Here is an 11,114-nt window from a genome sequence, read left to right on the forward strand (position 1 = left end):
CAAATAAATTATTCTAAATATGAGGGAGACACAATCTCTGTATAGTTGCTACACTATTTTTGTACTGTTTTGTTATTCCATCTTAAATTCATATTTCACTGGTTGAATATAAAGTATGGGTAAAGGAAATCACATGTTTAGGGAAGAGCAAATGTATTTGAAATAGGGGAAGAAGAAGGGAATGTAGAAATAATTACTATGGGATTTAAATTATATAAAAAATAATTAAATAGTGAATGTGTTTTACATTTGATTATGCAAAATTTGACATGTCTACACTAAACTATCATGTCTTATCAGCAATCAGATTGTGTTTATTGGGTGGAGCCTCAGTAGGAAAGTAAAAGGATTCACTGGAAAATTAATTCATGAACTGCTTGTGGTGATGTATTCATTAAAAGCAGTATTACTATTATTAAAGCATATAATTTCCATAGAAATAGTGCAGTGAATATTTCTGGGTGTAGGCTCAATACACCATGCAATTACAAGTGAAAATCACTTGCTTATTTTAGAACTTCTTACTTCATTAATATGTGTCATTATTAAAGCCCCTTGGTACACATTCAAATATTAAAAAGGAAAAAATAATCTGCAGCGCACCTGGTTGTATATAATTGTTCTTGATTCTAATAGCAGAATTATCAGACTTGCTCTTTGAAGATGTTTGCTTAATAGTCACTAATCTTGCTATTAATAGTTTTAAGCAGTTATACAGCATTTTTATGGTGGCTTATTTAAAAACAGATATTTATAAACTGCATGGTTTTTTACATTGTTAAATAGAAGAAACTTGTAGAACTTGACACATCTTCTCACCCTGTTCTGGCATCATTACAGACCCTACAGAGCCCTTTTCCTGTGCCAGGCACACCTTAGGGCAATAGATTTTTATTTGGGTAAAAGTAAATGTTTATGGATGTACTGGGAATAATCTAGGCTTGTTTCTTATATATTTTTACTTCTTTCTGGGTAAGAAGGTTCATTCTGTTTAACATAGTACTTTGACACACCTCCATTGACTGGCAATGTTTTGGACTCTATCTTATCTCTGGGATGAATGATATGACAGTCTTTTGATGCAGACCTAAGGAAAAAGTAGGGTGGGAAAATGGGTAAAAGTCAAGCAGGTGCCAGCCAGAGCTCTTTTATGCCAAGTAGGGATGAGGAGTAGGGGGCATCTGTAGTCACCTCTTGATTTGTCCAGGGGATCATGACAGCATTATATTCCCATAGGAGCCAGCTTTAATTGCTTTGAAAAGAATAGAAATTTGTCAATATAACTTTATGTGTTAAAATTTTTGGTCTTTAACTTCAGAAGCACCTATGAAGCTATTTATTTCCTATACAGTTCAGATTAAAATGATCTTGACATTTAGATATTGAGCAATAAATGTCACTACCTGGAAGATAGCGGTAAGAACAAGAGTGCTTTCTGGCGATCTCTGTTATCTCCACTAATTTGTGCTCATCTGACAGTTATGTTTATTAACACTTGAATTCTAAACATACATTGGCCATTAAGTAGTTTTATTACCAAGAAAAATCTACTCATCTTCACTTGGCTTTGTTTTTTCTCTCCTCTAAAATAATAGTTTTATCTAAAAAAATTATTCAATACGTCCTCAAGATCTTGCTTCATATGCACGCTTTTACCCCTTGCCAGTTTCTAAGAGAAGTCTCCTATTAGCTCACACTAGTTAAAGCCAATTGTTGCTAATCAGTGGTGTTAGGATCTTCAGTGGATTTCTTTTAAAATGCTTTATTCTGGAGATTTCTTAACCAGTGACTGAAGAGTGGACCCTAAAAGACAGCATTTTACAATAGTTCTCCAGCAGAGTGGGGGACATAGTCACATTTGAGAAGCAACTGAATTGCTACAAATGGTGTGTCATTTACTTGTCAGATCTGAGTGACGTCACAGCAGCTTCTCTTCCCTGATAGGACTGTAGAGAATGCTGTAGAATTATGTGACATCTGTTTAAAATCTGTTCTGGGGGCCCTCAAGTATTCAACTAGTAAATCCACATTTATATTACTTTAAAAAAAATGAAAGTATATTCCCTACATACCTGGCTTAGTTTAAATATCAGCTCGGGCTTGAAAAGGGAATCGGTTATTTGACCCCAGCTTTAGAGCCCTTGCTGGTAATTTAACATCCGAGGAGACTGAATGGGTTAGAGCTGATTTAAAATCCGTAAAGGCAGCAGGGACAGATGGCTTCAGCCTCGCATTTTATGTGTTTTTAAAATGTTCTATATCTTCATGAGACATTTTTATTCTCTTTTCAAAAATGCAGAGCTGCTTCTTGCAATAATGACACCTATTCCAAAATAGCAAAGTCATGCTGATCTCTTAGAAGTGAAATTAGTTATTTATCTGTGGGATAAATTTACCTCGGACAACCACAAATCAAACTCCCCCCATGGCCTCATTAATGTCCTTCAAAATAAACTCTGAATAAAGAGAAAAGCATTTTACTTTTGTGAAATTTAATTCAAACTTCACTTTTGGAATGATCAGCAAAAGCCAGAGTGAGGAGACACCTGGTCCTCTCTTCTTTGTGAATGTGATCAGAATGTCTTTCTGAGGCTTACAGGAAAATGAACCAAGCTCTCCTCCAGAGTCCCTGCCCTTGATGATTATAAACTGGAAGATCCCGAAGTACCTTGAAGAGCACTGGCTCCTGGAGTTTTCCTCAAACTCCACATCTCACTCCCCTGTTTACTATTTGCATTCTATTGTATTATATCACCTTATTTCCAAGGATTGAATCCTTATGTTTTTGAGTGGTGTCAAAAATGAGGGCTGTTATCATCTTATAGTTCATGTTAAGAGGATTCATTTGACAGTATTCAACATTTAAACCAAATTAGTGCAATTTATTTCAATGCACCAATTTCATGGTTCATGAATTCGTTGTTATTATTCTAACTTTCACTCTAATTTTGCCTTGAAAATGAACAGTAAGTAATATATAACAAAAACTATGTAGTAATGAAAAGCCCAGAATGATGAAGGTAGAAATATATATGCTTAGACAAAATGGACAATGAGTTTATAATATAAATAAAGGAGGTTTTTAATTAAACAAAATGAAACACTTTGAACAAAATGAAAAACTCTGTTAATGAAAAGGTAATTCCAGTTAATTGGCAGCAAAGGCTCAATTGCTTATGGTAGAAAATTGGCTAATCTTGTGGGAATTTCAGCATAGAAACTGGAGAAAACAATTTTAAACCTGCTTCCAGTCTATTTATAATAATAACTTACCTGTAAAAGAGATATTATATCATTTTTAAAATTTTCAGTGACTTAAGTAGCAGTTATTTTAAACTAAAGTGTTCATGTAAATTTCGATAATGTTAATTATAACTGCATATCATTCTGTGCATATTTTGCGATTACAATCTCTGTCTTATGGTTGGCATTAGTTATTGTACCTCAAATTTTCTGTGCATTAGATTAGTTTACTTTTATATTACCTTGTGTTATGATAAATGACAAAGAAGAAAAAGGGAAAACTCTTTTCTAAATGAAGTTAGTATTAGAAAATATTGTGTTGAAAAATATTATCAATTATTTAAGGAATTAAAAATATTTAAATTTTGACTGACACAATTATATTTTAAAAGTATGTTTTTAAAAGTATTTGACATTTTAGTGGTACTCTTGAAGAGACAACTTTTCACATTAAATGTTCCTGTCTATTCCTTATTTTCTCCTGTTTCAGTCCCAACATGTTTCAATTAATCTTTTTAAATCATTTCTTTTTTCTTCAATTCTCATCTCTCTTGTTAAGGTTACCAGTGTCTCCTAATTGAAAAGCCAAATGGGATGCTTTGAGTTCTCCTATTGCGACCTGTCCCAGCCATTCAGTGATGATACCAACCAACCCTTTTTTTCTTAAGTTTCTGTTCCCTTCATTTCTGCTACATTTCTTCATTGATTCTTTCCATTCATCTGAATGAAGCTCTTCAATGTTTGCTTCCTTCTCTCTCTTGATTGTTCCTCAGTGTTGACCTCTGCTAGGTTCTGACTCATATTATATATTCTCCCTGGGCAATCACATCTGCCCTGATGTTTCAAATATAGTTGTAAAGGGAAAATTCCCAAGTTGGTGTTATGGATTCTCAATCAGTTGTTGCTGATTAAATACTGAATAATTTCACATGGAAGTACCACTTTGTCTCATCCATAACAGGTCTGAAACTAAAATTGTTTGCCTAAAATCTGCTTCTCCTTTTCGCTTATCTTCCCTGATGGAGCTATCCTCCCTGCCTACTCTCCCCCTAGAGTGCTCCGTCTTTCCATTGCATCATCATCCACCAAGCTTCTGGAGCCCCAAATTAAGGCAGCACTCCTTCTCTTCTGTCCTAGTTTAGTCAATCAGTAAGAACTACCTTGAGAAAAGGGTCCAAATATTACCACTTCTCTCCACTTACTCAACTACCAGGGATGGAACTCAAGGGTCTAAAATTTAGAATACAATGGAGACAAAGTATAGGAGACATCAAATGGAGATCAAAATATCTTTAGTACTGCTGAAGCTGGTTGAAAATCTTGGCCTAATGTGGAGTGAAATTTGGTGTCTCTAAAATTTCCCCCCAGTTTAGATTATGGCACAAACAACTTGAATTTAGATTTCTCTCTCTTACTATCTATCTTGGGTCACTAATGAGGTGGGGGAGGCTTTCAAAAATGCATACATAGCTTCTCCCTCTGCACAAAGATAGAAAATTTTTTCCAAATGCCATTTTTAGCATCTAAGTGTATTTATACCTGATAAATGCATATTGAATGCATCAAATATATATATAAGATTTTTCTTATGACCGGATTACTCTCTGACTTTGGTACACTCATTACATTTCCTTTGTATCTCTACTAAAATGTTTTCTCACAACAAAACCATTATTACCATCCTATATATCCATTTCCCCAGCTTCCCTGTGCTATGTAAGGGCAGGATAAGTACCATTCCCTGAATTTATGCATTCTTTCCTTTATCCCTACTTCACTCTCAACACATTTATTAAGTGCCTATTATGTTCCAGGTACTCCATTCATCACTGGAATACAAAAAGAGTTAAGTAATCTCTGCTTTTGTCAAGATTATTGACTAATTGAGGAATTAGTCTATAAATAAATAAGAGTAGTGTTCTGCTATGAGAGAAGATTGTGTATGGCACTGCAAAGTAGGAAATGTTTTGAATTTTTTTTTTTAGTTAAAAAAAGAATGATTAATTGCTAGAAGTTTGCTTTATCTACTTATTTTCATAACAATAAAATATGTATTATCTTCATTTTGCATAGGAAAATATATCTAACAACTGCATGTTAATCTTTAGATTTACTAATACAAATTCTGCCCAAGTTAAATAGTATAATTCTGATATCAAACCTTTTGCTTTAATTCTCTGCAATGAAATAAAAAGTAATTAACACTTTATGTCTGATTCAGAGTCCCATGTGGTTATACTGTCCTCTTCACTGTCCCTAATTTTACTTAAAAAAAATAAATAAACATATCTTCTAGAAATAGTCTTATAATGGATGGCAGGCTTAAGCTATTGTCCTTAATTTTGTGTATAGAAATATTCAAGACCCACAATATCCTTAACTAAATATCTGTCAAATCTGAGAACCTATGATTTTAAAGATAAAAAAGAAATATTGCAGTTACCCTGATAATAATAGAAGTTACTACAGAGATTTATTTTCAGTACATTATTATTTTTGAGTTCTTAAAGTTATTTGCTCTCTTAGTATTGCCCTTTTTTTTTCAGGTCAAAATAAAGCCTGTCTATTCACCACGATCCTATCAAAAGTATTCACATACTTTTTCCTTAAGATCTACCAGCTATGAAAAGAGGCATGTGGACCCCTTATACAGTGAATGTTGCTGCCAGTGCCTGTGCATGCTGACTGAGGCTTGGTCACCCCCTTTGTGGCCATCTTCAAAGAAGGTTAACAGAATTGATGCTACCTACCCTAGATCCAGACAAGCATTCTTTTCACTGATGAGCCCACATGCAGTTTTGAACCTGCTTTTGGACAAGAGACAGTGAGGAACGGGGTCAGAGGCATATTTGACATTATCTGGAAACAGACAAAAACTATTTGGGACACTGTTGCTTCCTGGTCATAAGAAGCTAGTGGGTCATTGTGATATTGGTATTCAAGACAGAACCTGGCCTTGTTAAGTCTCTGGGTATAGCCTGAGCAATTCCTGAGTTCGTTCTTTCTCTCTCCTGTGACAGAGCACAAAACTCTCCAGATTTGGGAATTTCATTAAATCATCTAAGTTAGAATGAGGGCTAGTTATGAACCACAGGGACTATCAATCATCTTCCTTTTTATCATGTCTAACCATCATTTTATATTTGTTCCTAGTAGCTGGCCTTATAAATCTTAATTAACGGCTTTCTAAGACACTGAATTTAAGCTGTCACCCATTATACCTTCGTAGAAACGTCCACGTCCATTAAAACCTGATCAAAATGCAGCATCTATTACCTTTGCAGCTCAAGTTGCATTCATCTCTATGGGCAGCGTTACTGCAGGGCAGGTGGATATATGCTGGCAGCATAACGTTTCCTGACAGGTGGTGTTAAGCAGCAACGGCTGGCTTTACTTTCCCCACAGCTTTAGTCCTGTCTGACAAAATCCTGGAAGTGTGGTTTGCTAGATACAGGATGTGCAGAAGAACAGATAAAACAAAAGTAAATCTTTGATTCCCATTCCAAGTCATGAAGGGGAGAGCTAAGATTTTTTTTTCTCAGACCATTCAGATCTTAAGAAGCATCCTAAAATAATAAGGTATACTTTTTGCATAATTCAATTAAGCTTTTGCAAGTTTAAAAAAAAGTAGACACCTAAATTTATGAAAAAAAAATAAAGTGTCTTGATTCTGAACTGTGCTTCCAGTATTTGCTTGTGGAAACGAAACTGATGTAACTTAAATGGATATATTTTAGCTTGTCTTTATTGAATGACACTTTTCAGCATTTGCTTTCTGTAACTGAAATGATTAGGAAATGAAGCTGAGAAGGTGAGAATTTTAGGTGAAAATCTGAGAATATAAAAGATTTATAAGTAGAGAGTTGAAAATTATGGGGAAAAAACCTTCAGAATGCTGCTGCTTCAAACATTATCAGTGCACTGACACCAATCAAAGATATTGTCCGTTCCTTATCATGAGAAATGAAAGAATCCAATAAGGCACTCTTATGTAAATCAGTAGCTCAATATAGTGCTAAACAATTTAGATACCATTAAGGTTTCATAGTTGCTGCCTTGCAGGTCATAATAAGGGTTAAAACACTCACCAGTTGTGACACTCTGTCTTGATAACCCTATTAATCCTTCTGAGGCATTAGAGGAAATGACTAACAACTGAGAACAAGTTATAACTAATATGAATGTGTTTCAGCCAGTTTGTAATCCCTTCTCAATTATTCAAGGAGCTTTTTCAACTGAAGCCCTTCAGATCCTCTGTGTATCATTCATCTATAAGAATGTTGGCAGTATTTCTGCTGATTCCAAGGGGGCAGCTGGTCAATATCAGTCTCTCCTGTCTTTCTCTCTCCAACTGGAATTGGAAGCCCTTCCATGACATGACTTTCTGTTCACTTGTTTCATGGACATTCTTAGTACCTAGCACAGGGTTCAGACACATAGAGGTGTCTGAAATGCAATTAATGATAACAGTAGAAATATTTCTGAGGAAACTTTTTGTGAGTAAGGCAATGAGTAAGAAGACTTTTTTCTTTTCACACTTTTTAGAAAGACTAATGTTAAGGATAAAATATGCATTACCTAATCTACTACTACTCTCTTAGCCATATTTTTAACCAAAAACAAGTCACCACATTTCTCTGTAGAAAAGACCAACATTATATTATTTTTTTTAAATTTTAGAAAAATTCTTAAGTCGTAATAGATTTTTTTTCTGTTTTCAAGAGACTTTTTAGAGGAATCTCTACATGTTAGGTAAAGTTTATACAGGGACAATAAATACACAGTGTTTTTTGTTTGTTTGTTTTAAATATTTTTTAGTTGTATTTGGACACAATACCTTTATTTTTATTTATTTATTTTTATGTGATGCTGAGGATTGAACCCAGCATCTTACATGTGCTAGGCGAGCGCTCCACTGCTGAGCCACAACCCCAACCCAACACATAGTGTTTTATAAGATCTTTATGTTGTGGATCTACATGAGGTTTATTTAAAAAAATAATTACTTCATTGAAACCACTGTTCATTCATTTATTCATTCAGTAGGAAAGCATTTATTTCTAAACTGTGGGATGTAACAGTGAATGAAAATACTTTTGTAAAATATACAAAATACAAGCAATATAAATTTTGGTAATTCCTGGGGGAAGCATAAAGCAAGTAAAGGTGATAGGAATCTTTAGATAGAGGCACTTTAATCTTAAGTGGAGTGGTAAAAGAAGGCTTTATTGAGAAAGTGATTCATTCAAGACCTGAAGGTCTTCAACCCTCTGGAAGACAAGCATCCTAGGCAGTGGAACAGCAGATGCAAAAGGTATGTTCAACAATCAACTAAGAGGCCAGTGTAGCTGGAGCTAAGCCATAAGGAGTAGATCTGACATAGGTGAGATCCAGAAGATAAGAAGGAGCCATTAAGACTATGCTAGTCATTTCAATAACATTTTTACTCCAAATTAGGTAAGAAGCCCAGGGGAATTTTGAACATAAGTTGTATATACTGAATGAATTTAGAATAAGAATTTAGAATAACTAAACACAGTTGCTTATTGAGAAATCAGCAAAGTTGTTAAAGAAGAAATGAGAGGATTATTTAGGCTTGTTCTGATTCTTTAGAGTTTTTTTGAAATGTTGCTTCATTATAAACTTGCCCTATCATTTCTATCTGAAAGAGATTACTACAAAAAAAGACACCTCACATTTTATGCAAAACTTACATGCAACAGAAGTTTAAAGATTTCTGTATATGAGTAAGTTTATAATATTGTTGTGACCTTCCTTTAACAGGCCTCATGTAGATCAAAACATGCAGGGTCCGACATGGTGTGAGGCAGGCTATATTTTCAATCCAGATGAGCTTCACAGTTTCAGGTAGAAGCACATTTTCTTTCCTGGGTAGCTGCATAGACATCAGCACCAACTGTTCTCTTTAGAAGGGATTACTAAGGATTTGATAAGTGACAAATGTTGGCAATCATCAAACCAGAAAATTTTTCCTTTTGGAGGAAAGAATTTTGAAATCATAGGAATCTGTGTTCTTCTGCTCACTAAATCTATAACAATGAGTGAGTTCCTTAACTTCTTTGAACTATAATATTCTCCCTTTTGGATATAGTATTTATTTCATTATGTCCATGATAGTTTACCAAAATAATATAAATCGAAGCTCCCTACAGAGTACTGACATTATTAAGCATACAATAGATTTGTTTTATTCTTCTCATCTTGACCACCTTGATTCTTCACCTTTTATATCCTATTTGAGCATCATGGCATTTATATTAGGATAGAACCATGAGTTTCTACTTCAACAATTCATCTGAAGCTTGATTCCCAGCTAAATACAATCGTGGTTTTGTCAGTTTTGAACAATACCAGGGATTGATAACTACTTCAATGATGTTGACCATCACACTTTGGAAAAATTGAGTCAGTCTAAGCATTAACTTTCATTCATTCAGGCCAAAGTTCTTCTTCTGGAGATAGTCAGGAAAAATGTATTCTGATATCTATATAATTTTGCTGAAGTTTTTCTTCTGGCAAACATCTTTGGCTTCTTCCTCCAAAGCTAATCTTTGCATAGCATGGCTTTAATTTTCCTCATCTTCTTGGTGACTCTCCTTTGAATGTACTTCCACCTTACCTTTATTCTTGATGTGTGTGGCTTAGATGTGGTTTAATATAGAGTCATAATAAAATGGAATTATTATTTCTCTCAATCTGAACGAAATATTCTATTAGTGCAGCCAAGAATTACATTAGCTCTTTTGGCAATCACTATTCAGTACTGATTTATATCAAGTTCCCTGTCAATTAATCTTCCGGGTACTTTTTTATTTATGCTCTTGCTAAACTGTGCCTCTGACATCCATATAAGTTCAGTTGCTGTTTGGAATAAAGGAAAAGATTTTACATGTTTTTTTTCTTATTAAATTTTATCTAGAAAATCCTTTGTTTTACCTGTTGGGATCATTTTGGATTCTGGGCCTATCATCTTTCAGGAATTAATGGCTTTAGAAATGATCTCAAATTAGCTAGTAATTTTTTTTTGAAGGTCTGCCTTCTGAAAATATCTGGAAACTTTTAAGAGACAGTCATCCAGGTTAAAATAGCTGTTCTGAGGTGCATCCAGACCTAACTTCCAGCCTTTCTTCTGTCACTTTCCAGTTAAATTTATTCATTTAATTAACAGAATGTGCTCCTACTATGTGACATACTATACTAGGCATTTAGGTCCTATCAGTGAATGAAACCAACACAAATATTTATCCTTGAGGAACTTATAGTGTGTAGGGAAATTAATCTTAGACTAGAAATGTATGTTCTCAAATTCCCAGTTTTCTCAACTAAAAAAATTAAAGTAAGTGTATTATTTCATAAGATGGTATATGCACCAGAGTTTTCCAAGAAACACAACCAACAGAGTGGGTGTCTTATAATAAAGAGATTTGCTATAAAGAATTGTCTCATGCCATCCTGGAGGCTGACAACTCCCAAGACCTATAGATAGGCAAGTGGGAGATACAGCAAAGTGTAGCTCTAGTCTGAAGAAAACTAGCCAGTCTCAAGATTCAGAAAGAGACAATTGCAATCAAAAGTCAGGGAGAAAAAAAAAAACACCAAAACATTAATGTCCCAGCTTACAGGCAGTTAGGAAGGAGGAATTCTCTTCCCCTGTGGGAGGGTCATGGTTTTTATTCCATTCAAGTCTTCAAATGAAGACTAACCCAAGAAGAAGGGCAATCTGTCCAACTGTTAATCTCACCCCAAAACACACTCACAGAATAATGTTTGCCCAACTATCTGGTTGCTTCATGACTCTCTGAAGTTGACACAAAATTTACCATAACAAGAGGTGATGAAGATTATGAGTC

Source organism: Spermophilus citellus, assembly GCF_964194105.1.
Source record: "Spermophilus citellus genome assembly, chromosome: 1".
In the NCBI taxonomy this organism is placed as follows: domain Eukaryota; kingdom Metazoa; phylum Chordata; class Mammalia; order Rodentia; family Sciuridae; genus Spermophilus; species Spermophilus citellus.